Genomic DNA, 27,778 nt, shown 5'->3' on the forward strand with positions numbered 1-27,778 from the left:
TGTCCATTCAGGTTAGCTCAATGTTTTATCCTGGGAATCATTTCACACCTCTTTCACACCTCTTTTCAAGAGCGCAGGCTGTGATCTAGCAGAGGCATATACTAATCAGGTATATTATAGCTTTCTAAAAGTTACTTTTCCTTAATGTGTATTATGAATCCAGCTTCACCTTTGAATGGAATTTTTAATAACTATTATAAATAGTGTATTAATTATTTTTCTAGCTGGTCCCATTCCTGTGACACAGTATTAGCTTTTTATCTGTAGGCTAGTTTTCTACATAGTAAAGCTAGTTCTGCCACAGTGAAAATAGCTTTTAGGTAAGCCCGGGCAGAGTTCGCGTAGTTGCGCAATGCGAACCTGTGTGAAGCGGTCAAAAAACCCTGCAACGCTAAGCTGAGTTCTGCGAGCATACAGAGTTGGTTGTCCCGCATGCTCGCGCAGGTTTGCGCATACTCACAAGATGTTTTCTGACGTTCGGCAACGCGGACTCCATGTTCGGGGGGAAATATCGAGCAAACTTTACCATGCATGAGCCAATGGGCGCGGCCATCTTGTTTTTCTACTCTTTGAATGGTTCTGGGGCCTGTTTATCATCCCTCTTCAATCTTTTCAATCCTTTGTTTCTAAAACTGTTTTTCTGATCCTTTATATTTATTATCTATCCCTCTCTCTCCCTAAGTGTATATTTTGCATTTTATTTCTACTTTTACTGCTTTTTTATACTGTTATTCTATTACTTGCGTTTTATTTTTTTTATTTCCTACTTCTTCTCCTGACTTTATTTTTTACTTTTAATTTTTCTTTTACATCCCCCAGAAACATGGCTGAGGCTAGCCAGAAGGGAAAGGCCAATGGTAGTGACTCTGCCAAGAAGAGCCGCATTCCTTGTGGTAGACAGCACCTGGAAGAGGTGTAGCCCCGCACTCTGCTCTCTGAGGTGGAGGTGGCCGCCCCTTGTTTTTTTTGGACTGCACCACCTCCCCTTAACCTGGGCAGCAGGCGGCAGACCCGGCTCTGGCTACACTACCCTGGAGCATCATGGCCAGTGGGCAAGGGTGCACCGAGCAGTGTCTCGCTGCTCTGAGGTCTCTAAGGTGACGGTCCCGCACCATAGAATAAGATGTGACCACCACCATGGCGGTTGCATCCTGGTTGTTTAACATTGCGGTGGGTGCTGCTGGCTGCAGCACCCACCGCAATGCTAAACAGCCATGTCTTGCATTTCCCTGCACTACCTGACAGGACCCACATGGTGCCTGCCCTTAAGTGTAAGGAAAAGAAGGGGGTACAATGGGTACCTCCCAGTGTGCCCCCCACACAAGAGGGGCCCGCCACGGGCTCCCAAATACAATACCCACCAGCCTGTGAATGGTGGTTTCATCACCATACACCGGCTGGCCGGGATGCAGCATCGTAATATGGCGGATGGTGCCAGCTAGGCACCGCCGCCATTTTACAGATGATGACTGTTCCCCCAGGCAATCAGAACGATTGCCGTGGTGGAACCGTGGCGGGCTCATTCTTTGAGCCCGCCACAGTCACGGTCAGATTCCCCCTGCCATCCTAATTTGGCGGGGGGAAAATCGCTGTCCCATGGCGGAGGGCCCACTACCGCACAGCTGGCGGCGGCGAGCCTTCCGCCATCATAATGAGCCCCTAAGTCAACAATTGGCCAGTCAATATAATATATTTTCTGGCAATTGAATTAATTTCTAATGTCTCTGAAATAGACAGGCTAGGTGGTACTTACTTACAGGTTTAGGATTCTGGAATTGGAATAGAAATAATAACTAGATGGTCCGCGATACTACTAATAGTCGATCAGATTAGCTAGGTCAATTTTATTGCAATTGTTGTTTCCTGTCCAAAAATGTTTTTAAAGCGTTTTAAAAAGTATTTTATTTGTTTCACACCAATCAATTTTTGTATCATTATTATATCTTACATGATCAGCATCCAGGGGCAAGAAGACGAAGGGGTCGTCTGAGGCGGGACTCGGAGCTGGAGATGCCTCCCAGGGCCAGGATCGCTCCTCTACCGAGGGCTCTGCTGCTGGCCCCAGTAAGTCCTCCTGTTATTAATATTAATAAATATATTTCCCTAACTTTTAATGAACCTTATTTTTTCCAAACTATAATTTCCGTTTCCTAAATAATTTTTTTAGCAAATCTTTTTCGATCTATCTGTTTATAAACTCTTGTTATCCCTGTATAACCTACCTACTTAGTTACATTTTTTCTAGTGTCTGTTTTTTTTTTTACATCAATCTAACTGCCTCTGACTCTGTGCTACTATTAGTCTGTCTGTAGCTAGCCCAGTTGGCCACTCTTTATTTTTAAAAAGTTTTAAAACTCAGATTCACTAATAGCTCTAGCCACTGAGTCCAGTCCTTTGGGTTATCCTGTTCTTAATCATGGGAGGCTTTCAGCAATTACCACCAACAAAATCCCAACCAGATTTTTGACTATTTTTGATAGGATAGGACTTACTACTGTCTACTCTACTCTAGTACCCGATTTGTAGTGATGTATGTGGTATATGTATGTATGTATTGTATTTTCTCAATCTTGCTAGTAAAAAAAAATAAAAAGGGAGAGGCGTATATGCCATCTAAAAAATGTGTAATGTTTTTTCTAGGCATACCGACCACCAGTGCCATGGTCAATGGCGGGGCAGGCAACGTCAGCCAGGAAGAGGCAGATGCGGCACCTTCTACAGCAGCAGTGGTGGGCGGTGCTAAGTTGTACTTATATTCCTTACTTATTGACAATAGTTACACAGTCGCTGCAAGGGTGAACTGTACTGTACTGTTGAGAGAAACTTCGTTGCTGGGAACAACGATTGAAGAAGAAGAAACCCTTTACTTAGCATTAGCAATAGCTTTAGCGGCGTAGTTGAGTAACTAATGGCCTCTTCTATCTGACTCCAACTCAGCTGGGAAAGTTTTATGAATAAGACTAGGAGTCATACGACCTTGATGTATGGGTTGAACGAAAGGGAAAGAAGGATTGAAGGAGGAAGGACGGGCGACATATCATATTATATATATGACTGGCAGAGAAGGATGCGTGGGACGAATAGTTGGCTGATAGGAATCGGACGCATGGGTGGTTGAAAGATGAGTGAAAGGTGAAAGAAAGGCTGCCTGCCTGGCTGGGAGAAACTGTATGATTAATAGGAAGAATCCTCCAGGGGGGGTTTATGGGTCAAACGCAAAGGCAAGCTAGGAAGGATGCATGGGTGGTTTTTAAAAACAAATACTAATGGATGTTGTTGTTGTTGAACGTTTTTTTTAGAGAGTATTTAAGAAGAATGATAGCAATGTGTACTTTAAATGGATGGATGCCTGGATGGTACAATCATCATAGCATAGGTGGAGACTGTCACTGGATTAAGACAATGTAAAAGAAAAATAAACTGTGGCAGAGTAGCAAAGCCAAGGAGAATAGAATGAGAGATTCACATTAAAAAATATAATATAATATAAATATAAATATAATATACAAGGTTTTTGATTCAAGGTTGTATTTTAGAATACTCTCTTGACTCACAGTAGTTTGCAAGCACAGCATATATATTGTGTATGTATGTACCCATTCCCACCCACCCCCCATTATCAAGCGCCTCCCTCCAACTCCGAGGCCCACTCCCTAGTCCCTACCTATGTCATTTTCAACTGTGTCAGCCTGCCATGGGTGGCCTAGCAGCCGCCATCGCTCCATATATAATGAATGATCATTTGAGTCAGGTATCATATGCCTTGTTGTAGTAGTCAGGGTGAAAGTGAAATTGAGCAGTTGCCATTGATGTATGGCCATAATAGAAAAATAATATAATTGTGTAGTTGTAGACTACAGCTGCCCTACCTGCAGACAGTAGTAAATAAAATAATGTGAGTCTGCAACATGAGTATGTCATTCTAGGGCGCAGGCTGAGTGAGCTGCCATGCCTAATTGTCTCCAAGGTTAATTTAGCTAAACAAGAGAGAGAGAAGAGAAAGACTTGTCTACTCCATAGTTCCTAGTAGTAGTAATGCCTGAAACTCCCACAAATTGTAGAGACCAAGGAAGTGGGAGGATTGCTAGTGCTACTGTGCCACTATGTGTATAATTAATTTTGTGCTACAGTTTTACTAAGAGTATTGGTTACAATTGTCTTTTTTTCTTTCTTGATTTAGCAATTCCTTCCCAACCAAACAGGAAGGAGTTGGCAGTCTATGCACTCTGCAACTGAACTTGGAAGGGTGTGGGTGTGTGAATTAATGAATTAATTTCCACCATGCAGCCAAAGCGATGGCTGCATGATGATGATGGTTTGGTTTCCCAAGATGGCAAGGTGGTGGTGGTAGTAGTAGAGGACACTGATAGCGACAGTAGCACTTGCAAAGAAAGAAGATGAGACAGTCAGTCACCTGAGAGAGACTCAGGAACAAGCAATAAAAGTACAGTACACATGAAGACTGGCAAACATGAGGATAAACAATGCTAAAGTAAAATAAACATAATGGTGGCGGGGATAGCCTAGTACAAGTTACAAACTGAAGTTGGCTCGACCTATGAAGTGGACAAGAGTAACCTTTAGTGCTGGATGGATGATGACTCGATGCCGGCAATTATAATTATGATGGATTATGTTCCTTTGGAAACAAAATTTACTCGCGAATACTGAGAATGGGTTGGCAAGCAGAAGAAGATCCTCGCCCTGCCTTGAGTTAATGTTGCTTTCACCACATATGCCCCAGCAAGTGTGTGATCAATTATTGATGAAATTGTATTTAGTCACACCTCAATAAAAATCACACAGCCCGGGGGAAGAGGATTAGGGTTTGATGAATGGTTGGGAAGGGATATTTCAAGGAAAGGTTTAATAAAGACAAACACTACACGTGGACAACACACAATCTTGGCAGACGACAATCATAAATCTGTTAAGGGAGAAAAAGGACATGCATGCATGATGATGACTTGATGGTTAATGATGAGTAGTACTAGACTAGTAGTACAGGGCAGCAGTATATTATTAATTATTATTATTATGCAATTGCCTTGCCTGTTTGCCACCGGAGGGACCCAAATTACATACATTTATGTTCTGTTGTAGTGGGCTTCCTTTTAAAGCTAGGAAAGAAAATGAAAAAACAGCTGTAGAGGTCAAATATATAAGCAAGCATAATAAACAACAACACACACAGTCATAATGATTGAAGAGTGAAAAATGAATCAAATTAGAAGATGATGATACTACGTTATGGTCAAATTGGGAGTTGCATCTCAGCATTGCTCTTGGTCCTTCCTACTATGGATGCACCGTTTGTCAACCTTGGGTGCCACTGACTGCCTTGCGGATGCGGATTGGTAAGGTAGGTGTGAGTTGTGTTTCCCAGAATAGCACATGGTAAAGGCCGGCCTGTAACAAGTATAGATGAAAAAACAAAAGGGATATTGAAAAATCAAGGAGAAAAGTAAAAAAGGTAAAATGCAAAAATTAAGGAGGAGTGCAACATGAACACTTTCAGAGGGGGCATGGCTAAATTATGTCTACTCTGTTTCCAGCATTAACAACAACAGGACAGAGCAGGCCTGCGGCGCCCACCCAACCTCCGCTTAGCTTAGATTTTGAGCCGGACAGCACTGAGCACCCATATACAGAAACATAGCATTTTCCAAATCAAGTAACTAAATCGATGCACCGCTGTCAGTCATACCACTACACTCACCTCCAACACTACACAGACATGTAAGTCTGGTGTGGGTGTTGTTAACTTGTTTGCCTTTAACGACACTTCATGAAACGCCCAAGTTATTTAATCACCTCCGATCGTACTGACTGATTGCAAGTATAGCATGGTCATCATGGTGTCCAACTTTGTAGTGTACAGAGTTAGTCCAGATTCCAGAATCAAAAATACAATGGATCGGCCTGCAGTAGTACAATTTTGTTATTAAACAACAAGAAGGGAGACATTCACTTGAGTCACTTATTTGTGTGTAGATTATACTAGTAGACTTCATGCACAACAACAACACAAACACCAACCACTCAGAGTCATCGTCCAATGCATGCCATCATTTACCTGTTCTTAAGGGGCAGTCCCTCTGGGCTCGGAAAGGAGGATAGTTAGAGTCAGGTTCTTTGGAGGGACTCGACGAGGCAGGCACACATTTCTTGTACTATCCTCCATCCAATGTCTGGCTTAAGGGAAATAGATTTGGGGCGAGTCAGGAGTGGACTGGAGCACGACTCGGAGGATTGGACGTACTTCCTCACTGACTGCACACAGTTGCAACTCCAATCTGGCAATAAAAGAGTAAGACTGTGGTGATGGATTTGTTGTGATTCGAACCAGAAAGACAGAGACACACACAAATAATAACATTAAATAAGCAAGAAAGAAAGTAACAAGTCAAAACTTGAAAGCCTAGCTGTCAGGGAAGTAGAGCTCATCCTCAAACTCTGGTGGTTCACCCAGAAGTAGGTCAACTAACACACTACTTCCATGACCTAAGTTGCCATCATCATCTTCCTGCTGTGCTACTTCAGGTACGGTGTAATCCGGTGGTATCAAGTGCTGATTTATTTTGATGATGGTTAACCTATCCACGTTTTGAGTCAAGAGACTGGTCCTTTTCACTGTCGGAATGGCACCAGCAGCACTGAAAACACGCTCAGAAGAGGCACTTGCGACAGGGCAAGCCAGATAGTTTATCGCCAGCCTTCTGAACACTGGCCGTTGGTGCCTTTCCCCATACCAATACACCAATGGGTTTTGATCAATGTAGACTTCTGTTGGGTCATCCAGATAGGCCTAGACCATCCGCTCAATGCTCAGGGGTGCTCTGCTTTGCTCGGACTCTTTTGCCTTTGCCTCAGCACTGGACCTAACAAGCCGTTGCTGTAGAAACCATTCCTGCACCGTTTTTGGTGGGGCTGATGCTCCTGTTCTTGTTGTTGTTGATGTTGTTCTTGGTGTTGCTGGTCGTTCTGCCTGCTGTGAGGCAACCGCACTGCCCTCAGGCTCTGAAGTTAAACAGCTGACGCCGGCTGCCCTGCAGTAGTTGTTGTGGCCTGGAGTAGCAGGCCTCTAATTCCTGGCCGTTCTTTGTCTAAGCGACTTGCTTCCACAGCTATCCAAGTTTTGTTCCTGGCAACCTCCACTTCTGAAAAAGGAATCAATATGTTCAGTACTTGTTTGTACCATGGATCCAGAATTGTGGCAGAAATGTAATGGTTGGATGACACAATGCCTCTTTGCACCCTTGTATTTTCAGATGAGCGAAGGGTTAAGCTCTCCTCCAACTCATATGCTTATTTTTTTCCTCCACGCCTGTGTACATTGCAGACACCCCCTTCAGCTGTTCCTGTAGCATGTGCAACAATGGGATAGCTTGGCCCCTAGTACAGTTCTCCTAGCTGACTTCCAATGTGAAGAGCTAGAAAGGAAGTAGCTTCTATGTCAGGCATTTAACTAGGCCCCATTGGTCCATCTCAATGGTGATGCCTTTCACAGTAGCATCCCCTTTTTGCATTACATATTCATTGATTGGTCTGTACTGCTCAACCAGACGTTCAAGCATGTAATAAGCTGAGTTCCAAAGTGTTGGCAACCTCCTGGATGAGTGCTTTTACTGTCACTCTATGCTCACGTTGAATGATCCTCAGCTGTTTCCGGGTTTTAAAAGAATGGCTGGAATGTGTGCAGATTCTTCTGCAGGTGGTCAGTAAGTTGCTGACTCGGTCTTCTTTTTTCAGAAAGTTTCGAACAACGATGTTAATGCAGTACACCAAACACAGGACCCTGCAATAGCCACCATCATACATGGCCTTAACTATATTACTGCCATTGTCTGTGGCAACAAAACCAATGTTAAGCCCTCTTGCATGCAGCCATTCAAAGACCTTGCTGCCAAAGTCTTCCAAAATTGTTTTCAGCAGGATGAGATTTCTCCAAGGCGAACATGGTTACACTTGCATGTTTCCGAGTGGCAATACAAATCTCAGCAGTGTCAACAACACCTGCTGTAGATATCTTTTCTCTAACCTCCAAAAAAGAGATCCATTGTGCAGTGATGCACATGTAATCAGTGGCTTGGCAACTGGTCTACGTGTCTGTTGTCAGGTGGATAGTGTGAACAGCACTTTTCTGCAAAGCTTGTCCAAGCAATTCCAGCACGTCGTGAAGTAGCAAAATAGGACTGGCTGGGAACCTTCAATTTTGGGAAGATGGCTGTCACAAATTCAAGAAAACCCATCCCTTCCACAAAAGACAAAGGGAGGAGGTCCAGTGCTAACATTTTAATCAGCTTTGCATTGTACAAACGTGTTGTTGGGTGGTTGCATTCGTGCTGCCCCTCTGACCTAAGCATGCTGAGAATGGTAGGCTGGATTTTTTCTTTTCTGGTGCCACTGATGCAGGTGACTTCTTGACGCCAGATGTTGTTAGGCTCATCGTTGCAAGTTTTTTCGTTGCGGTTCTCCCTTGCCTGGGACCTCTTGGTGTCTCAGCCTGACTCTTACTCTTGTGCCACTGAGATGTTGCTGATGAGGAGATGTGCATCCTACATTGCTGAGGACAGGGCTACATTGTGTACCAGTGAAAATGTCTCACCATTGTTCACCTTCCACCGTGATCGTATCTTCTACTTCTTCATCCCCACCAACAGCAATGGGTGCAGTTTTTTGGCCGCTATGGTGCACCTCCCACTGGATCATTTGGTGTTTTTTCAGATGGGTTGTTTGGCCTCCGGTACCATAGTTTGTACCAAGCTTTCCCCGAATGGAGCATATAGCAGTGTTCACCACCTTCATGCTAACCGAAAAGAAGTCCCAAACTGGGGTGGTCAACTTCCTGACGCTGCTGCTGGTGCCACTTGCAATGCCGGATGAACTGGTAGGTGGGCATGAAGTTTCACTCTCTGCAGTACCTACTTCTACAGTTGTGGTACTTGTGGTGGATGTACGTGGCTGCCAGAGAACAATGGAAGCTGGGGGTGGTATTGGTGGTATGATCTATGTTGGTGGTATCCGTGCCACATCCCTCACAGCAATTTGAGATGGGGTAATGTTGGTCTCCACTGGGGCGGGAATAATGTTCATGATGATGACTGGCTTGTCATCATCCTCTTCTTCTACATCTACCTCCATAACTCTAAGGCTTTCTGGCACCTTCCTTTTCCCTAGCCTTGTCTTGTGGTGTGTCTCACTTTCAGACTGAGGTGGTGGGATCCATGTGGCATCTAGATCATCAGAAGGGGGACTTGCAGAAGAAGTTGATGGACTAACACTCCTTTTCCTTGCTGGGGATCTGGAAGACAATGGATCTCCTGAAAGAGTGGCTTGCTCTTCCCACTCTGCAGGAAGCTCTATCTCCTGAACTGCCCCTACTTCGGGAGGAAAAACTACTAATGGGGCGGTTGCGGCTGTTGTTGCCCCTCTTATCTCAGTTCCCTGCATTGATTGGGTACTACTTTGCGACAACGATAAGTCAATTTCGGGATCACCGCTCGTCGGCGTTGCCGTGATTAGACTGTCTGCCCCTGCAACAGACATGGGTTTGGACCTAGGTTGAAGGGGTGGGTCCACTGATGCGGGGGGTGTCAAGAGATCAGAAAGATATATATACATGAGATACATCAAATGATTACTTTGGATGTGCACCTCAACTCACTCACACATCACAAAGAAAACACCTCAAATGAACAAAGCCACTGGCCACACATCACAATGGCAAAAATCAAAACTCAACACTTCACCTGGTGCAAACACTGCATCTTAGCCCACACCTGACCGGGGGAATTAATCAGCCAGGGATAAGAGCCTCAGCAACCAGGGTCCCGAAGTAGAAGCGTCTGTCCCCATTTGGATTCCAAAATCCCGGTTTCTAAGTCAACAATCCTCAGCTTTATAATCTCAAAACACACCTTCCCCCCGAGCCAAAGGAATATTACCAGAACTGACCAGCTTCCAAGCAAGCATTCCCTGGCAGCAAGGAGTTCCCACATACCCTCTCCAATCTTGCATGTTTCAGCCTTTATCTTGACGAAGCTCACAAAAGCCTTCCAGGGTACATTAAACAATCTCTCACAAAACAATCCTTGAACGTGATTAACCCAAACAACTTGCAAGGGTGGATGTGCATGCCGATAAAGCTCAAGCCATGCAGAGTCAGAATTCAGGATGACATGAGGCCATGGCAAAGCCAATAGTAAGAACTTCATAATACTTATCAATGTACAACACAATGCACATGTGTCCACCAATGCTCAGAACACTGCACTTCGAGACCAAAAAGTACATTCCACACATCACTCTAACTCTCATGCTTTCAAATGCACATCCCACACATTCTGTCCTTGGCAAGGCTGTTCTACTCCGTGACAGCTCCCACTGAAAGACAGTAAGATTAAAAGAAATAAACCTGTAAGGGAAACAAGGCATATACAGGACATTGTACATTCAGGCTAGGATAAAATCACACACCAAAGTCAATTCAAATAATGGTAGTCAAAGTCATCACAGGGAGTCAGACCACAAGAGTGCCTTTAGCACTACAGGGTGCTGCTCCCAGCTTGCTCCCCAGACACCACTGCAGCAGGCGTACATTTTGTTTCCCAAAAATGATCTTGGGTGGCACACCAGTCTTTGGTAAGTGGCAGTTCCTTCCTCTCACTGGCAACTTTCATGGTACTGGAGGTCCTGGTACCTTTCTTTGGGGCCATCTTCTTCAGATGTCAGCAGCACACAGTGGCACAAGTTAAAGAGATATCTATGGTCACACGTCACGTGACATCGTGCGCAGCAGGACTTCTGTCTGGCAGTACAATGGGTGATGCCACCTCCTTCTCTTTTGTGCACCTAAGAAGCAAGAAGAGCGCCAGTGAAACATGGTTTTCATTGTTGTGGTTCAATTACTACTAGTACAAACAAACAAATATAATATATAACTTTGTGTGTGGTCACACTTATTAATATTATTACATTTATTGTTACCTCAGTTATTAAAAAAAACGTAACACAGTGTAGACATTTGTGAGACTGACAAAAACAAGGGCTTTCATGATTTGTGTACTAGTGTACAGTACACTGAGGAAGGATAGGAAATAAGAAGAACAACAACAAAAATACAAATGTAACAGACCCTGTTTGGCATTGTGCATCATGTGGGATTCACCATTCAGGGAGCTGCACCTGGCAGTGGATAGAAGCGTTAAGCCAAGAGGAAAAAAGGAAAGAGAAAGACATGCAGCCCTAATGCAGAAGTATACTGGCTGCCTTTGCAAAATGGATGCCAGCTACATAGCCAGGCCAAAACAACAAGAAAGGGAAGGCAGACAATGCAGGTCTATGGCAAAAGTACATTGGCTGTCTCACAAAATGGCCGCCAGCCACATGGCCAGGCAGGCTACCACAACAAGAAGCAATAAGCCAAGAGGAACAAAGGAAAGAAGACATGCAGGCCTATGGCAAAAGCAAGCACACAAACGATCACCACCAAAAAAATGACCATCAGGCACATGGTCAGTCACTAGCAACAACAACAAGCAAGAGGACCGGAAAACAATGAATTCAAGCAGGCCTATATGGATACAGACTTTACAAAATGGCCACATGGGGAGGCTCAGCCAAGGCAAATGCGGGCTGGCCCACTATTAGAAACACACTCACACACTGGCCAGACAAATGAAGCATGCTAAACAACACAGTTTTAATACAACAATGCCAAAAATGAAAATCCACAGGGCTAAAGAGGTATGCAAGTTACACAACAACCACACACATCCAACAAAGGCATGTAATTAACTCATATGAAAAAAGTGGAAAAAAACCCAAGACATTTTGCATTTCAATCCGAGGCCAACCATGCCCTAAATGATGTTTCAATTCAAACACCACAAAAACAGTTGTTTCATGCACCCACGAGTAGTCTGGGCCTACTGGCTAAAAGGCCTATTGGCAGACTACTGGGCTAGTGAACTAATTAAATATAGCAAATTGATTTCAAAAGTTGGAGAAAATGTAGTGAACTTTGCAACATGTTTCCTTTATAAAAGAAAACTAGTAGAAAAATGACATTCACAGAAACAACTAGGCCCCTACTGAAACTACAGGCCACCCACCACATTCCATTTAAAAAAAAACTGTAAAAATAACAAAAAAATTGAGGTGCAATGCCCCAATCAAACAGACAACACCAATTTTCCATCTTACTTGTGAAATCTCAAATCCAAAAGTCCTCAAATCCAATGATATATGATGTAGCAAACACAAAGAGTGATTCTTCCAGCTCCAAATCCAAATGAAAAGTGAACAGGCGATGGACAAAGCACTGGGAGGAGCCTGCTGGACAGGAACAGGAAGTTGGAGACTCTGGGGCACGTCCTTCGTTTTAAGAAAAATTTAAAAGAAAGAAAAAGGACTCCTTACACAAAAAATTCAGCCAAGTGGTAATCTGAGGAGTGTTTTAACCAAGTCATCATTTCGAGAAGGTTTTAATGCTGCTCGAGAGAGACTTTTCTCCAGATTGCAAATTCTTTCACCGGAAGTCTTATTGCGCACCCGAATGACGTGTTCTCGATCGCACACTCTCGGGGGACTGTGCAGCTAGCTACCATAATCTCGTGGCGCTCGCGAACAGATGGAAAATCTTTTTGGCGAACGCAGGCATCCCGGTAACTCACTCCCACGTGTGAAAACGCATTTTGAGCACACAAAAATAGAAAAAACACCCGCTCCATTGCGGAGCGCAGAGTTTTCAGTAACTCGGCTTTCCACGCGGAACACGGAGTTGCCTAAAAAATCTACAAACTCCAGAAGCGGAGTGGATTTTATGCCCAGGGTTACATTTAGGGCCTTGTCAATGGCAACATTAACTTTCCGCATGCCCCCTATCATATGGGCTTTAAGGTTTACATGGGGGGAATACAAGGTTCACAATATATTGTTTAAAAGGGTAGTTTTACCTAATAAAAAGGGTTATTTTAACAGGTCGCACTACAGGTGTCAGGCTACTATAGTAGGCCTGAGCCATGTTCTCCTTATCAAGCTAGTCTATGGCAAAATAAATGCTGCTGTCCACAGGTGACATTTATCTTTTCATGTCATGGGTTTATTTCTGCAATACATACTGTAGCATAAAATATGCCAATCATGGATTAGTCAATTTCTACATGTTTTATGGGTAAGAGCAATACAATTCAACAACAAATGTGGATCACTATGCAAAGGCGCTCTGTAGCTAAAATGGTAAGTAGCAACAGCCATTCCATTGGAAGTTCTTGTTGTTTGAAGAAAGAATGTAGAAAAGCCCAGCTGCACATCCTACTGCCAAGTGCAGTTATGGGCTTGCCTTCAAGTTCTACCTTTGATAGTATTGCCACTCTGGTAAGGTCAGCCCAAGCCACTAATTTGGTCCCTGGGGACCATTCTCATCTGCTGACCTCATCTGGGATAGCACTAACCATGCCTACTCACAGAGGCCTGCCAACAAGTAAATAGGACCATAATGTCAACAAGGTAGTGTGGGGACATCCTGCCTCCTGGTTCAGGCTTTTTACCTCAAATGAGAGCCAGCTGTGCCCATAAGGCAAGCAAGCAACAGGAACCGCTGATAGCTATATGTGTCAGGAAGGAGACTCCTAGCCTTCCACTGACAGGTGAATGCTCCACACTGATGCCTGGAGTAGGCCTAATTTCCTTCCTTTCGGCTGGCAAGAAGTCACCCACTACCTAAGGGGACTACAACCTCAACTTGCAGAGATTCACCTTCTACCTTCACCTCGGTCATCTCAGGGTCTGTATTATGGGATTGACTGTGCCTGGCAGACCAGGACATCTAGGCTGGGCACAGAGTCCCCCCTAAAGGGTGACACACGCTGTCTGTGTCTTGTAGGAGTCTGTCTGGCCCAGTTCCTCTGTATTCTGTCACTGCAATAATGCAGGCTGTACCAGCAGACCAAGATGTGGCTTTACCAATGCCAATCTTGGAGTCCATGTTACACAAGATCCAGTCAGAGGGAACCAAGAAAGCCATGACAAAGGCAGATTTCTAGACAACATATCCATACCAAACTGTTGCTCTTGGTGGGCTTGGAGGAGGTACTGGGCCATGGAGGCATGGTTACTCTGTTTCCTACAGGAAAGGAGCCCTAAAGCACATGTTATAAATATGTGGCAGAGGGCAAATGAAAATGATAGGAAGTGAAGGGGATGCAGCATGCAGAAATAAATGTCTTGGAGTTCCTTTCAGGTCGGAACAGGTAACACGTGAACTACTGATCTTCCCATTGTGGATGTCATTCACCTCCTCCTCGTTACTTTACTCTGGGTCATCTGAACCCTGCTCTCAAGCACAGTAGCCACTGAAATTTGTGTTTATTGGGGTCCCCTGGGTGACCAACTTCCTTGTTCTTTTGTCCCCTGTTGGAGATCATTGCCAAGAATGTATTACAATTGGCATGTCAACCAATCAATCAATAAGGATTTATAAAGCGTGGTTACTCGCCCGTCAGGCTTTCAAGGTGCTGGGAGAGAGGGGCGGCTGATCCATCTGCGCTATGGTGTTCATTCAAAGAGCCAGGTCTTGAGGTCCTTCTTGAATTGGGTCACCCACTGGGAGGTGGTTCAGCAGGTTCGATGATAGATTCAACCCAGATCTGTGACTGGGGGTGAGTGTCTGAAAGGTTTCAGCGCCCCGTCCATCATCTCCTTGTGTTTGCCTTGTTTGCCCTAAGTTGGTAGGGTGTGCTCACTTTGCCACTGGATTCAAGCTAGCCTGGCTGATGAGGAATGTTAGCCCGAAACTGGTCCCAGGATGCTTTTTTCCAGTTCAGGGAAGACCTGACTTGGCAGTTAGGGCTGGACGGTTCCCATGAGGCACAGGGTCAAGACTGATTTGCATATATATTTGAATAAACGCCCCTACACCCTCTAGAGCTGAATTGGCAAACGCTTTTTGGTTAAATAACAAAAACATGATGCTAACCAATAACAAATTAGGCTCACTGACCATGGACTTCTTTAATACTAAAGAAGACTTCAAAATAGAGCCAGTTTTAGACCTGATGGAGCCTAACGCCTCTAGGAAATTATATATGCAATTCAGGTATGGAACATTGCCCCTGAGAACATTCACAGGAAAATGGTCGATAAATAATCCTTCTGACTGCCCAACCTGTGGGGCTTCTAGTGAAAGTGACTTACATGTCCTCTTTTTTTGCCCCACATATAAACCTATCAGAAAACGTTGGCTCCTTCAACTCTGTAGGAATTTGGGGACTACACATTGTAAAGTTGCCTACAGAATTCTGAAGACAGACACTGCATTACCTATAGTTTTTTCGGTATCACGTTTCTGGTATGCTGTGTGGCGAAGGAGAGGTTCCCTTTTATTGTCTAATCCCCTGGAATAAATCAACACTCATTGATGCTATTTCTTACTGTTTTTATAATATTTTAATCTTTTAATCTTTTATCTACTGTTTTAATGAATTAACTGCCAATTAATCTAATCTTTATTGTACTTACTATTTATGAACTGCAATTCCCTTTTCTTCTTTTTGTATAATTGTATGTCTTTGTGGATTGCTTATCTTTTATGGTCTATGACCGAAATAAAGATTATTTTGATTGATTGCATATAGCTGGGTCTGAACTGAGGTGGCAAAGTGAGCTAAACAACGATGATGGATTCAACCCAGATCTGTGACAGGGGTGAGTGTCTGAAAGGATTCATCGCTCTGTCCATCATCTCCTTGTGTTTGCTTTGTTAGCCCTATGTTGGCAGGGTATGCCCAGACGTGGGTCCCTTGCTCACTTTGCCACTGGATTCCAGCTAGCCTGGCTGATGAGGGCTGTTAGCCTGAAATCGGTTCCAGGATGCTTGTTTCCGGTTCAGGGAAGACCTGGCTTGGCAGTTCAGGCTGGACTGTTCCCATGAGGCACAGGGTCAAGACTGATTTGCATATAGCTGGGTCTGACCTGAGGTGGCAAAGTGAGCTAAACAACGATGACGAATTCAACCCAGATCTGTGACTGGGGCGAGTGTCAGAAAAGTTTCAGCATTCTGTCCATCATCTCCTTGTGTTTGCTTTGTTTGCCCTAAGTTGGCAGGGCATGCCCAGACATTGGTTCCTTGCTCACCGTACCACTGGATTCAAGCTAGCATGGCTGATGAGGGCTGTTAGCCCGACCCTGGTCCCAGGATGCTTGTTTCCGGGTCAGGGAAGACCTGGCTTGGCAGTTCGTGCTGGACTGTTCCCATGAGACATAGGGTCAAGACTAATTTGCATATAGTTGAGTCTGAAATGAGGTGGCAAAGTGAGCTAAAGAACGATGATAGATTCAACCCAGATCTGTGACTGGGGGTGAGTGTCTGAAAAAGTTTCAGCGCCCCGTCCATCATCTCCTTGTGTTTACTTTGTTTGCCCTAAGTTGGCAGGGTATGCCCAGACGTAGGTCTCTTGCTCACTTTGCCACTGGTTTCAAGCTAGCCTGGCTGTTGAGGGATGTCAGCCCGAAACTGGTCCCAGGATGCTTGTTTCCGGTTCATGAAAGACCTGACTTGGCAGTTAGGGCTGGACTGTTCCCATGAGGCACAGGGTCAGGACTGATCTGCATATAGCTGGGTCTGAACTGAGGTGGCAAAGTGAGCTAAACAACGATGATGGGTTCAACCCAGATTTGTGACTGGGGGTGAGTGTCTGAAATGTTTCAGCGCTCCGTCCATCATTTCCTTGTGTTTGCTTTGTTCGCCCTAAGTTGGCAGGATATGCCCAGACGTGGGTCCCTTGCTCACTTTGCCACTGGATTCAAACTAGCCTGGCTGATGAGGACTGTTAGCCCAAAACTGGTTCCAGGATGCTTGTTTCCGGTTCAGAGAAGTCCTGGCTTGGCAATTAGGGCTGGACTGTTCCCATGATGCACAGGGTCAAGACTGATTTGCATATAGCTGGGTCTGAACTGAGGTGGCAAAGTGAGCTAAAGAACGATGACAAATTCAACCCAGATCTGTGACTGGGGCGAGTGTCTGAAAAGTTTCAGCGCTCCGTCCAGCATCTCCTTGTGTTTACTTTGTTCGCCCTAATTTGGCAGGGTATGCCCAGATATTGGTCCCTTACTCACTTTGCCACTGGATTCAAGCCAGCCAGGCTGATGAGGGATATTAGCCCGAAACCGGCCCTAGGATGCTAGTTTCTGGTTCAGGGAAGACCTGGCTAGGCAGTTTGGGCTGGACTGTTCCCATGAGCCACAGAGTCAGGACTGATTTGCCTATAGCTGGGTCTGAACTGAGGTGGTAAATTGAGCTAAAGAACGATGATGGATTCAACCCAGATTTGTGACTGGGGGTGAGTGTCTGAAAAGATTCAGCGCTCTGTCCATCATCTCCTTCTGTTTGCTTTGGTCAGAAGGGTGTTCCAGGTCTTGACGGCGAGGTAGGAGCAGGATCTTCCTCTGGTTTTTGACTTATGGATCTGAGGGACGGTGGCCAGGGCCAACTGGGCAGAGCAGAAGTGTCTGGTGGGGACTTGGAATGAGAGGCCGTGGTTCACGTATGCTGGTCCTGCATCACGGAGGGCTTTGTAGGGATGCATGAGGAGCTTGAAGGTGATCCTTTTGTTGACTGGGAGCCAGAGGAGTTCTCAGAGGTGTTTGGAGATGTGGCTGTGGTGAGAGATGTCGAGGATCAGGTTGGCTGTGGTCTTTTGAACATTCTGAAGTTTTCTGAGGAGTTGCTGGACGACACCGGCATAGAGAGTATTGCCGTAGTCGAGTCGACTGCTGATAAGTGCGTATGTGACTGTTTTTCTGGATTCAGTGGGGATCCATCTAAATGTCCTTTGAAGCAGGCGGAGCGTGTGCAAGCATGATGAGATGAGTTTGTTGTTGACTAAGTGTTCAGTGGGAGCTAGGAGTTCAGTATGATGCCGAAGTTATATTCTTGGTCTGTGGGGGTGGACGGGGCTTCCATTGTGGAGGGCCACCATGAGTTGTTCCAAGCTGAAGGTGAGGGTTCTAGAATGAGGACTATGGTCTTGTCCAAATTCAGTTTGAGGCAGCAGCTCTTCATCCAGGTGGCGACCGGATGATGTATTGCACTGTGGGTACTCACACTTACTCTTCTCTGGGTAAGTCCAGCTGTTACTCCTCTAATGCTGCCTTCTTTACCTCCAGGGCTATGGCTGCAACTATTTTTCTGCCTGATTGTCGCCGTTCTCTTTTTGGTTGATAGCCAACTCAGATGGTCTTAGGTTGTCAGAGCGTTCATCATCCCCAGCCCTGGAAGGTGCTTATGAAATTCTTCTTTACAACAGAACATCATCTGCCTCCTCCTTTCCTTAGATGTTGTTATTCTGCTCATCATTCGCCTCTGACGTTGATCTGTAGCTAACAGACTCACAGACTTTTTTCTCCGGCCTTGAGATTTTTATGGAATTTATCCGTCTTAGACTGCATGCATAACTTCACCCCTCTTCTTTGCATATGGTCCTCAGCTCTGCCAAGCTAAGGCTCTCCACGGAAGCCAGGCCCATCTCCATGTTCCCAAAAAAGACTCAAGGTGCAAACATTGTAATTAAAAATACTTTTATAAAATCAAAGATGACCCAGTCAATGGCCTTACAGCAAGTAAAAATCAGTTTTCACTGTCAATTGAATTTAGGTATTTTTTCTGTCAAGTTTTAAAACTAGGTGCCACTGTTAAAAACAAGATCTGGATCCCATCACTGAACACTAATGTAACAAGACAGTGACTGTATTAATTGTGCTGGAAATTAATTTACCCAAACTACGAAAAACTTGTTGTATCACATTTACTATGCCCACTCAAATCTAAAACAAGAGAATACATTGATTCTGGAAGGGTTAGATTTACTATTCCCACATCAACTTAAGCATAGCATCGAAAGTGTGGGACTTTGGAGTAGTTAGATTTATTCTCCCTGCTCCAATGTTAGCAATAGTCTGGAAAGTGTTGGATTTTGGAGGAGTTAGATATACCATTTCCAATACAATGTGAGCAAAAGCATGGAAAATGATATATTATGTAGATATAGATAGATAGTGGGATAGATAGATAGATAGATAGATAGATAGATAGATAGATAGATAGATAGATAGATAGACAGACAGACAGACAGACAGACAGACAGACAGACAGACAGACAGATAGACAGATAGATAGATAGATAGATAGATAGATAGATAGATAGATAGATAGATAGATGTCTATATATAATTCAAATAAAAAGAGTAGGGCCATTCCTAGCCCAGCTAAAACCACCCATAGTCTGCAAAGACAATGGCATAAAATTGTGCCTGGACGCTTTGCGAATAGCTTTCCAACTAATGCCTATCTGGCTTCAGATAATATGGATGATTGTCTGGCTAGGTACAATAACATAGTAAGAACCACCCTGGAACAGCTGGCCCCATTAAAACCTCATCCAACTAGGACCGGGCGAACGCAGGCGGCATGGTTCTCTCCCGATATGCGGATGGAAAAAAGCCCATGCAAGAAAATGGAAAGACTTTGGTGTCCCTCCCACACCGTTAATGACAAAATAACTTATATGAACTCTCTTTCCCTATATCACAAAAAACATAAAGAAAGCACTCAAAAGACAAATTGAGTCACAACTCAATCAGGCTAGAAAATCTTCTAAAGAGCTTTATCGTACTCTCAGTTCCTTCACTAATCCCAAAGCCTGTCATAACGAGGTAATGCCCTCACAAGAACTCTGTCACAAACTAGCCAATAATTGTATCCAGAAAATTGAGAACATATACAACAGAATCATTAGGGACAGGGACCCTCCTAACAACATCTCTACCCCCATTCCACCTTTCTCTCCCATTACACATTCTTTGGACTGCTTCCCTTCACTCTCTATAGATACTGTGGAGTCTCTAATGAAAACCATCAAATCAGGTTCCCCTCAGGATATTTTAACTGCTAAACATCCTCCCAACTCCATAAACAGTTGGCACCCACTTTTTGCTCCATTCTCAATTCTTCCCTGAATAAGGGATATCTTCCATCTGAATAGAAGGATGCCCAGGTAATCCCTATCTGGAAGAAACCTAACGACCCTCAGGATGATCTGTCCAACTACCGCCCTATCTCCCTTTGTGAAAACTTCTGGGAAAACACATCAACAAGTGTCTCTCAGAGTTCACTGAAGTAACAGGATGTCGAGACCCCTCTCAGTCCGGGTTTCGACCCATGTTTAGTATGGAGTTGGCTCTGATTGCAGTCACGGACAGCCTTAGGCGCTCCCTGGATAATGGACAAGCAGCAATACTGGTGCTGCTGGATCTGTCAGCGCCGTTTGACACAATATCCCAATCCATCCAACTCAATAGACTAAGTAACATCAGAGCCCAGGGCTCTGCTTTCCAGTGGTTAGCCAGCTTCCTAACCCACTGCACCCAAACCATCAATCTTGGCACCTCCAGCTCCCAAACATCGAAGCTGACTAAAGGTGTGCCTCAGGGATCCTGTCTCAGTCCCACTCTATTTAACATCTATATGGCTCCCTTGGCGAATCTACTAAGGGATCTGGGCTTCATCCCAATCTCATATGCTGACAACACCCAGCTCCTAATGGCTTTTGACAAAAAATTTCCCATGTGAAGGCATGGTGACCATATCGGATTGAATCCGGAACAATTTTCTTCAACTAAATGCCAGCAAATCAGAGATTATGCTGTTTGGAGGAGCGCCCCTACTCTGGTGCCCTTATTGGTGGCCCACTGACCTGGGTGATGCCCCTATCTAGAAAGCAGTAGTAAAAAACTGAGGGGTACATATAGACCAGGGTTTTTCATCTTCTCCCCATGACAGTCTGAACAAATCTCCTTCTGGCCCAAGCAATTAGTCATTTAGACTATTGTAATGCCCTCCTGATTTCAGCCAATGAGTCTTCTCTTAACAGACTTCAGGTGGTCCAAAACACTGCAGCCTGCTTAGTCTCCAACTCTCCTGCTAGGACCGCCTCTCGGCCACTTCTCCAGAGTCTACACTGGCTGCCTATCCTCAAGTGAATTCAATATAAGATCTGCTGCATAGTGCATAAGGCAAGATATGGTAATGACCCTAGCTATCTAGCAAACAGACTCATTCATTATCTACCTTCCAGAACTCTCTAGTTCTAAATAACTCCTCTTGGTGCCCCATGTTAAGAAATCCTGCAACAGGGGTGAATCTTTTTACCATCTGGCCCCCTCCGCGTGGAATTCACTTTCCAGCCACCTCCGGAATTGTACCGACTATCTTCGATTCCGTAATCTCTTAAAAAACGCATGTTTCTGATCTGCTTCCTCACCCTTCTATAGCACTCCTGCAGCGTAGGGATACCCTTTTGGACGGATATCTATCTATAAATATATATATAATATGACATATATTATATCAATAATAAATGTAATAAAACATGTTCACAAATTTTAAAATAAAAAATATATTAATCAAGATAAACAAATTTGAAATAAAATGAAAAATATATTACAAAATACATTCGAAGCGAAAAGAATTATAATTTAAATAATTTTTTTAAAAATACATTTTTTTCCCTACTACCCTCAAAAAACACCCAAACACTAGTTAAAATGTTTTTTAGATAAAGCACTCATATATTAAAATTAATCATTACAAAACAAATTTTAAATAACGAATAAATACAAGATTAGAATGCTTATAATTAAATCAACTAATCACTAATAACTAAAAACACAAAAGAAGATTAAAATAATGATTAAATAATTAAACAGCTTACATACTTACAATATTAATTAGGAATTAATAATGTAATCACCCTAAACAATAATTTAGATTAATGAACAATATTTTATATGTTAAATAATTTCCCATTAGAATCCCCTGTGAAACCAAGTAGCCACTATCAAATTACAACATACTAATTACATTAAAAAAATACATCTGATATCTATTCATTAAAATAACAATTTATGGTAGTGTTGATACCTTTAAATAATAATATAACTAATACATACTAAATTAATTTTAAAATGTACAACTATATTCAAGAAAACAATATTGTAGGAAATGACTATCGTGTACCCTGAGATTTTTGCTTTGACTGCTTTAGCTGGTTGTAATTGGCATATCCGTAATTGAACTATGTAAACTACCTATAAGTCCCTAGTATATGGTAACAAGTGCACTCACAGCCTGTAAATTAACGTTGTGACCCTAAGTTGGAAGGGTATTGTCCAGACGGGGGTCCCTTGCACACTTTGCCACTGGATTAATCCTAGCCTGGCTGATGAGGGGTATTACCCCGAAACCGGTCCCAGGATGCTTGTTTGAGGTCCAGGGAAGTCCTGGCTTAGCAGTTCGGGCTGGTCTGTTCCTATGAGGCACAGGGCCAAGGCTGATTTGCATATGCCTGGGTCTGAACTGGGGTGGCGAAGTGAGCTAAAGAACGATGATGGATTCAACCCAGAACTGTGACTGGGGGTGAGTGTCTGAAAAGTTTCAGTGTTCCGTCCATTATCTCCTTGTGTTTGCCTTTTAAATGAACTTTCACCAGTTGTGCCAATTTTGTAGGGGTGGGCGGAATTTGCGTAATCGCGTTACGCAATTCTCCGCGAAACGGTAAAAAATCTCCGCGAACATGCAGAAATTCCGCAAACACGCGGAATTGCTTGTTCGCGATGCTTTTTTCCTGTTCACAGTTGCTGTTTGCGTGCTCGGGGAGAAATATCTCACGAACACGCATTTTGAGAACGCGAACAAGAAAAAATTTCGCGAAGTCGCGGAAAGCAGAATTTTGGGCGATTTCGCGTTCTCCGCGGAACGGGAAATTACCGAAATTCCGCAAATTCCGCAAGCGGAACGGAATTTACCGCCCAGGCCTACAATTTTGCCACTCACTGCCTAAACAGTGCAAACATGACTAGAGGCCTAAACATTTGGAGTTTTAAAGTTGCAGTTTTAAACGGTACATTTGATCTGTCAAAATAACCCCTTGTGATAGAACAAAACATTCCTTTTGAATATTTATAAGTCACACCTAAGTAGGCCTTATTGTCAATGAGGCAGCGTGCATTGTATTTAAAACTGTTTAACGCTAAACGTGACCTTACAGTGAAAAGTCCCAAAAGCTATTTTCATTGCAAAAAAGCTAGCTTTTCCACAGGAAAACACTGGTTTACTTTATTACATTGAACAGAGCTAATTTTAGTTAGATGAGAGCTAAAAATATGATTCAAAATTCCTTCTCATTGAGATCTCGGTTTTCAGCAGAAAGGGGCATTGGGGATTGTTTGCTGGAGGGCATAGAGGAAGTGCTGCAATAATGGGTAGCGTTACGCCTGGGAACATTCACTCTATTGCTTAGGGAGAGACATGCTGTCTGAAACTTGAGAAGAACAAAGAAGACTGATTGAATTCTGGTACCCAGAAGAAGATCAGACTCTGAGAGTTGTAAAGTTTACCTCCTGTGCAAGCTACAGGGACATCACAAGCACTAACATGCCTTTTCCTTTTTTTAAATGATCTTTATTATACATTTTTAAACATTTCTTCCCGCCCCTCCCTTCCCTCCCCCACCCCACTTAGGCATTACAATTCATTATATATACATAAATCAGGAATTGAAGTATCACATATATTTCATAAGTCAAATATGTTACAATATCAAACAAAAAAAAGAACTCATCTTGCGCAGTTGGTTTCGCTAACGTTATAAATGATCTAGTATATTCAAGACATTTCCTAGTATATTTTATTATTTATATAGTTAGGACCACCAAGCATCTAATCCGCACTCTCATAACTTTTCATCCACTGTCGCAGGGGCTCCCATATTTCCAACCCCTTTTTTCTCTTGTTCCGTCCCTTCCTTCTATATATTTTGCAACCTCTAGGCTACATGAAGCTAACAGTCGTGCCCGCCATTGTTGGAATACTGGTGGATTTGGATCTAACGAAGCGGAGGGCATACATATTCTAAATATTGCCATTAACATAAAGATCAATCCTTGTATATTAGTTGGTCGAATATCTCCATCTATACCAATAACATGCCTTTTTCTGTGTCACACTTCCTTACAGCTCTTGAAACATGAAACTTAGAAAATGTTTCAGGCCTAAAGACCTCCGGAGGACTGGTGCAAACCTGCCAAGCTATTAGAATGGAGGTGCAATTTAGGCTGGTCCCACACTGAGAATGTCGGTAGCAGCTAATTCAATTTAGAAGAACCTTATCGAAAAGGTATCCCGTATCATGGAGCCCTCTTCAGCTACAGCCTGCAGCCGTGTATCACTAGAAGAGTCTGAGCTCCAAAAACCTGACTACGTCCAAAGGTAAAAATCTTTACCAGGCAAAGTCACTAATGGATCTTTCTGCTGAGAAAATCTAATTTCTCCTACTTATAACTTTCTTGCCAAAAGTCAACAGCTTTACCAAGATCTTGTCCAGTTGTTATCAAATGATGTTAAGCCACATTGGGCCATTGCTGCCTTGCCTCTGAGCATTTTTAACTTCATGTCAGAGATCAAACCTGAAGGTTAACTTCTGATTGCCTCAAGCCTATGTTCTGGATCTGACCTGTGTTCAATAGCTCCCATCAATTGACATGTACTTCCACAGACTAGACCCCCAGTTCTCCTCTGGGACTCTTTGCATGCACAGGGCCAAACAAGGTCACATCATATGCTGCGACTTACTTATCAATTAAACCCCACCACAGATCTGGGAATCTGGTCTTTGAGGATGTGGACTCTTTTACCTGTACTAGGCCCTTCACTGTTGCTGCCACCATCATCACTGGACTCAGAGAGCTTCTTTGATTTCAGGTCCAGTGCTTTCTGGCTTAGCTCATGGTCCTTTAGGCAAAGGCAAAGGTTAACCTTTCCTCCTCCAGTGCCAGTTCCACTGCTGCCTTCTTTTCCTCAAAGTCTAGGTTAGCCAGTTTCAATCTCAACTTCCTCTCAGCCTTCATGTCTTCCAATTCTTACTAGGTCAATGTAGGAGAGTGGCATCGACTACATAGTTGCCCCCAACTTTTTGCTGATGTTTTGGCTGTTTTATGACTCTAGCCAGGCTGCGGCCCTGCTATCCAGGACCCCAGCCTATCTGCTTCCTCGCTAAACTGATGTGAGTACCCTAGGTACATACTAATTGGATACTGAGGGCACCCTATGAGGCCCTTGTAGATGGTTCCCTAGGTACCCAGGGCATGGGTCCCTCAGAGGCCTACCAGGGGCTGCAGCACTTGTTGTGCCACCCCTGGGACAGCCATACAAACTGACACCACTAGACCACTACTGTAGTCTGAGTAAGGTGGTGCTTGCACCCCTTACAGGGATATAGGTACCCTGTATCCCACTTAATACAACACAACACATATATCCTCATAGGTCACCCCTAAAGTAGGACTTGCTAATCCTACAAGGCAGGGTGCTGAGATATGTGTGAGGGGGAACCCCTACCTGAGTAGGGCCCCTCTGCAGCCTTCGTTAAAACTAGTGCAAGGCTCTTTGTAGTGCAGCCATACCATATACTGTTAACCGCATTATAAGTAATCGCGATAGCGTGATAACTTGAGAATGGCTACACAGAACCATATCGTGTTTGGTGTCAAACATGTAGGAATCATACCCCCAATCCAGCCATGGGAGTGAGGGTGTTGAAAACTAAAACGGCGATATGATTAAGCATTCTCTAAAGACATGAATGTTCACCTCTTATGATCAATCAATTATGAATCTATCATAGTTTATACTGTATAAATAAGAATCAATTTGCACAGATGATGACTTGCAGATATATTGTTGTCCATATGTATTGTTGAAAAAAAGAATTCATTGTGAAAAAAAGAAATTGAAAAACAGAAAACGTAAAAAATAGATATTTATATTTTGTAAGAATAAAAGAGATATATCACATATTCATTAGCCTGTATGCCTATCTATTCCACTATTTGTATTTGTTGTATATTATTAGATGGTTGTTAATAGAATGAGTGATATGCATGTTTATTGGGAGTCAATTTGCAAGTAGTATTTATCCGACACTGTGCCCGGTGTTAACCCTTTCCCCATAATAGTTTATTCCCTACTTGGGCTATACATTAAGTCAGTAGGGGCCCCGTTGCTTTACCAAACACATTATCTCGCAGCCTGTCTGTGAGGGGTTCTTTTTAATATTATCAATTGACACTCTTTATACATTTATCAATTTGAACTTGGATTCCTAACCAAATAGTCTCTGGTTTTGCACTGATTACAGCACACTGAGATAGATTATCACGTTAAGTACATAATACAAATATGGCCAATCTCCAAACATTTGGATTCACAGATGAACAGTTTGCCAATATGGTAGGCAGTTCTAGCAATTTTGGACAACAAACTTTCACAGGTACAGATAAAAATGAAGATATAACATCACTTCTAGCATTGAGAAAAAAGATCAAACGCATTGAACTACATGGCCAATATATGTTGGAATATTTAAAGGCAGGAGTCATACCGCAAGGTTTAAAAGTCAGGAACATCCCAGGATTGTTTGTTCAAGTTAAACAATTTCTTGAACGATGGGCAATGATTTCCAATCGCTGCTCCCGTGACTATATGATGCTGATTGTGGAAACAGCAAAGGAGGTAATTGAACAACTAGCCTCAGAAATCGCAGAACTAGAGAATAAAATCAAAGCCTCTTGTGCAGTGGAGATAGCAAAAAAGAAATTAGAAGAAATAGATAAAGACCTACACTCCTACACAGAATACCTTAATAAACGTAAGATAGAGAAATTAAGAAAAGATATAAGGTATTTCAGCAAGGAAGGTACATATCCATACTTAGCTGAACAATTCTACAATCAAGCAGGAGAGATGCAACACGATACATTTATGAATAGACCAACATTTGTCAGCAGGAAAGTCACCACATTCTCTGACACAACAGATTCTGATCAGGAAGAACGAGCCCAAGAGCTCAGAGATAACGGAATAAATACAGCAAGATCAAGAGGAAGACAGTCTAATTTTTTAGGGAGGCGTTACACCAGACGCCAAAATTGGAGACCCCGATATCAACCACGTTATCCCACTCCACAATTTCAACCGCGCTTCCAGGGCAATCCACCGATGGACTACGACCAATATCTGGTAACCCGGAATGCGCAATACTGGAGGGAATAAATACTCTACCTGTATTCAATTTAAGTCACATGCCCCTTTCTGACTCTACTGTTGCCTTATTGTCCAAAGGATTGACGTTTGCCCCTCATTCAGGCCTTAACAAATTTGAGCTGGTGAGAGATCTTGTAGCCCTCTTCAGAAAAATAAGACTGAAGGTTTTTTTTGCAGGCGCAGACCCTCAACAAGGAACTCCAAATTTATCGGGTCTTGCTCCAATATCTGTATTTACACCTACCTTAGATCAACTACCACCAGAAGTAGCGGTATTCGAAAAAGTAGTTTACAACAAAGTCCAGAATATCATTAAATATGTTCCGGCAACACCGTTCAATTTAAAAAAAGAGGAATATACAGCAATGCAAACCCTTAAACAGGCATCACATCTAACAGTTAAAGCCTGCGACAAAGGAGGGGGAATAGTCGTATATGACACTCCCACATATGTCACAAAAATGAACCAAATGTTGGGAGATACCAGATACTATCGTATTATTACCAGAGACCCCACAGCACAAATTGCTAAACAAATACTCAAAATAACAAACAAGGCACTGAAAAATGGAGACATATGCATTAAGGAATGGACATTCCTTAATATAGAAAAACCTAAAA

The 27,778-nt window shown here is 43.3% G+C and overlaps 1 long non-coding RNA gene across 1 annotated transcript in view; it reads left to right on the plus strand.

Annotated features, from left to right (window-relative positions):
- Positions 1 to 1,991: 1,991 nt before the first annotated feature.
- LOC146853770 (uncharacterized) overlaps positions 1,992 to 27,778 on the plus strand; it is a 29,765-nt gene continuing 3,978 nt past the window's right edge. The window contains exons 1-2 of the long non-coding RNA XR_014980720.1: positions 1,992 to 2,064; positions 2,641 to 2,729. This is a non-coding gene — a long non-coding RNA (uncharacterized LOC146853770). The remainder of the gene's footprint in view (positions 2,065 to 2,640; positions 2,730 to 27,778) is intronic.

The sequence above is a fragment of the Triturus cristatus genome, chromosome 4_1 (assembly GCF_964204655.1).
Source record: "Triturus cristatus chromosome 4_1, aTriCri1.1, whole genome shotgun sequence".
NCBI lineage: Eukaryota > Metazoa > Chordata > Amphibia > Caudata > Salamandridae > Triturus > Triturus cristatus.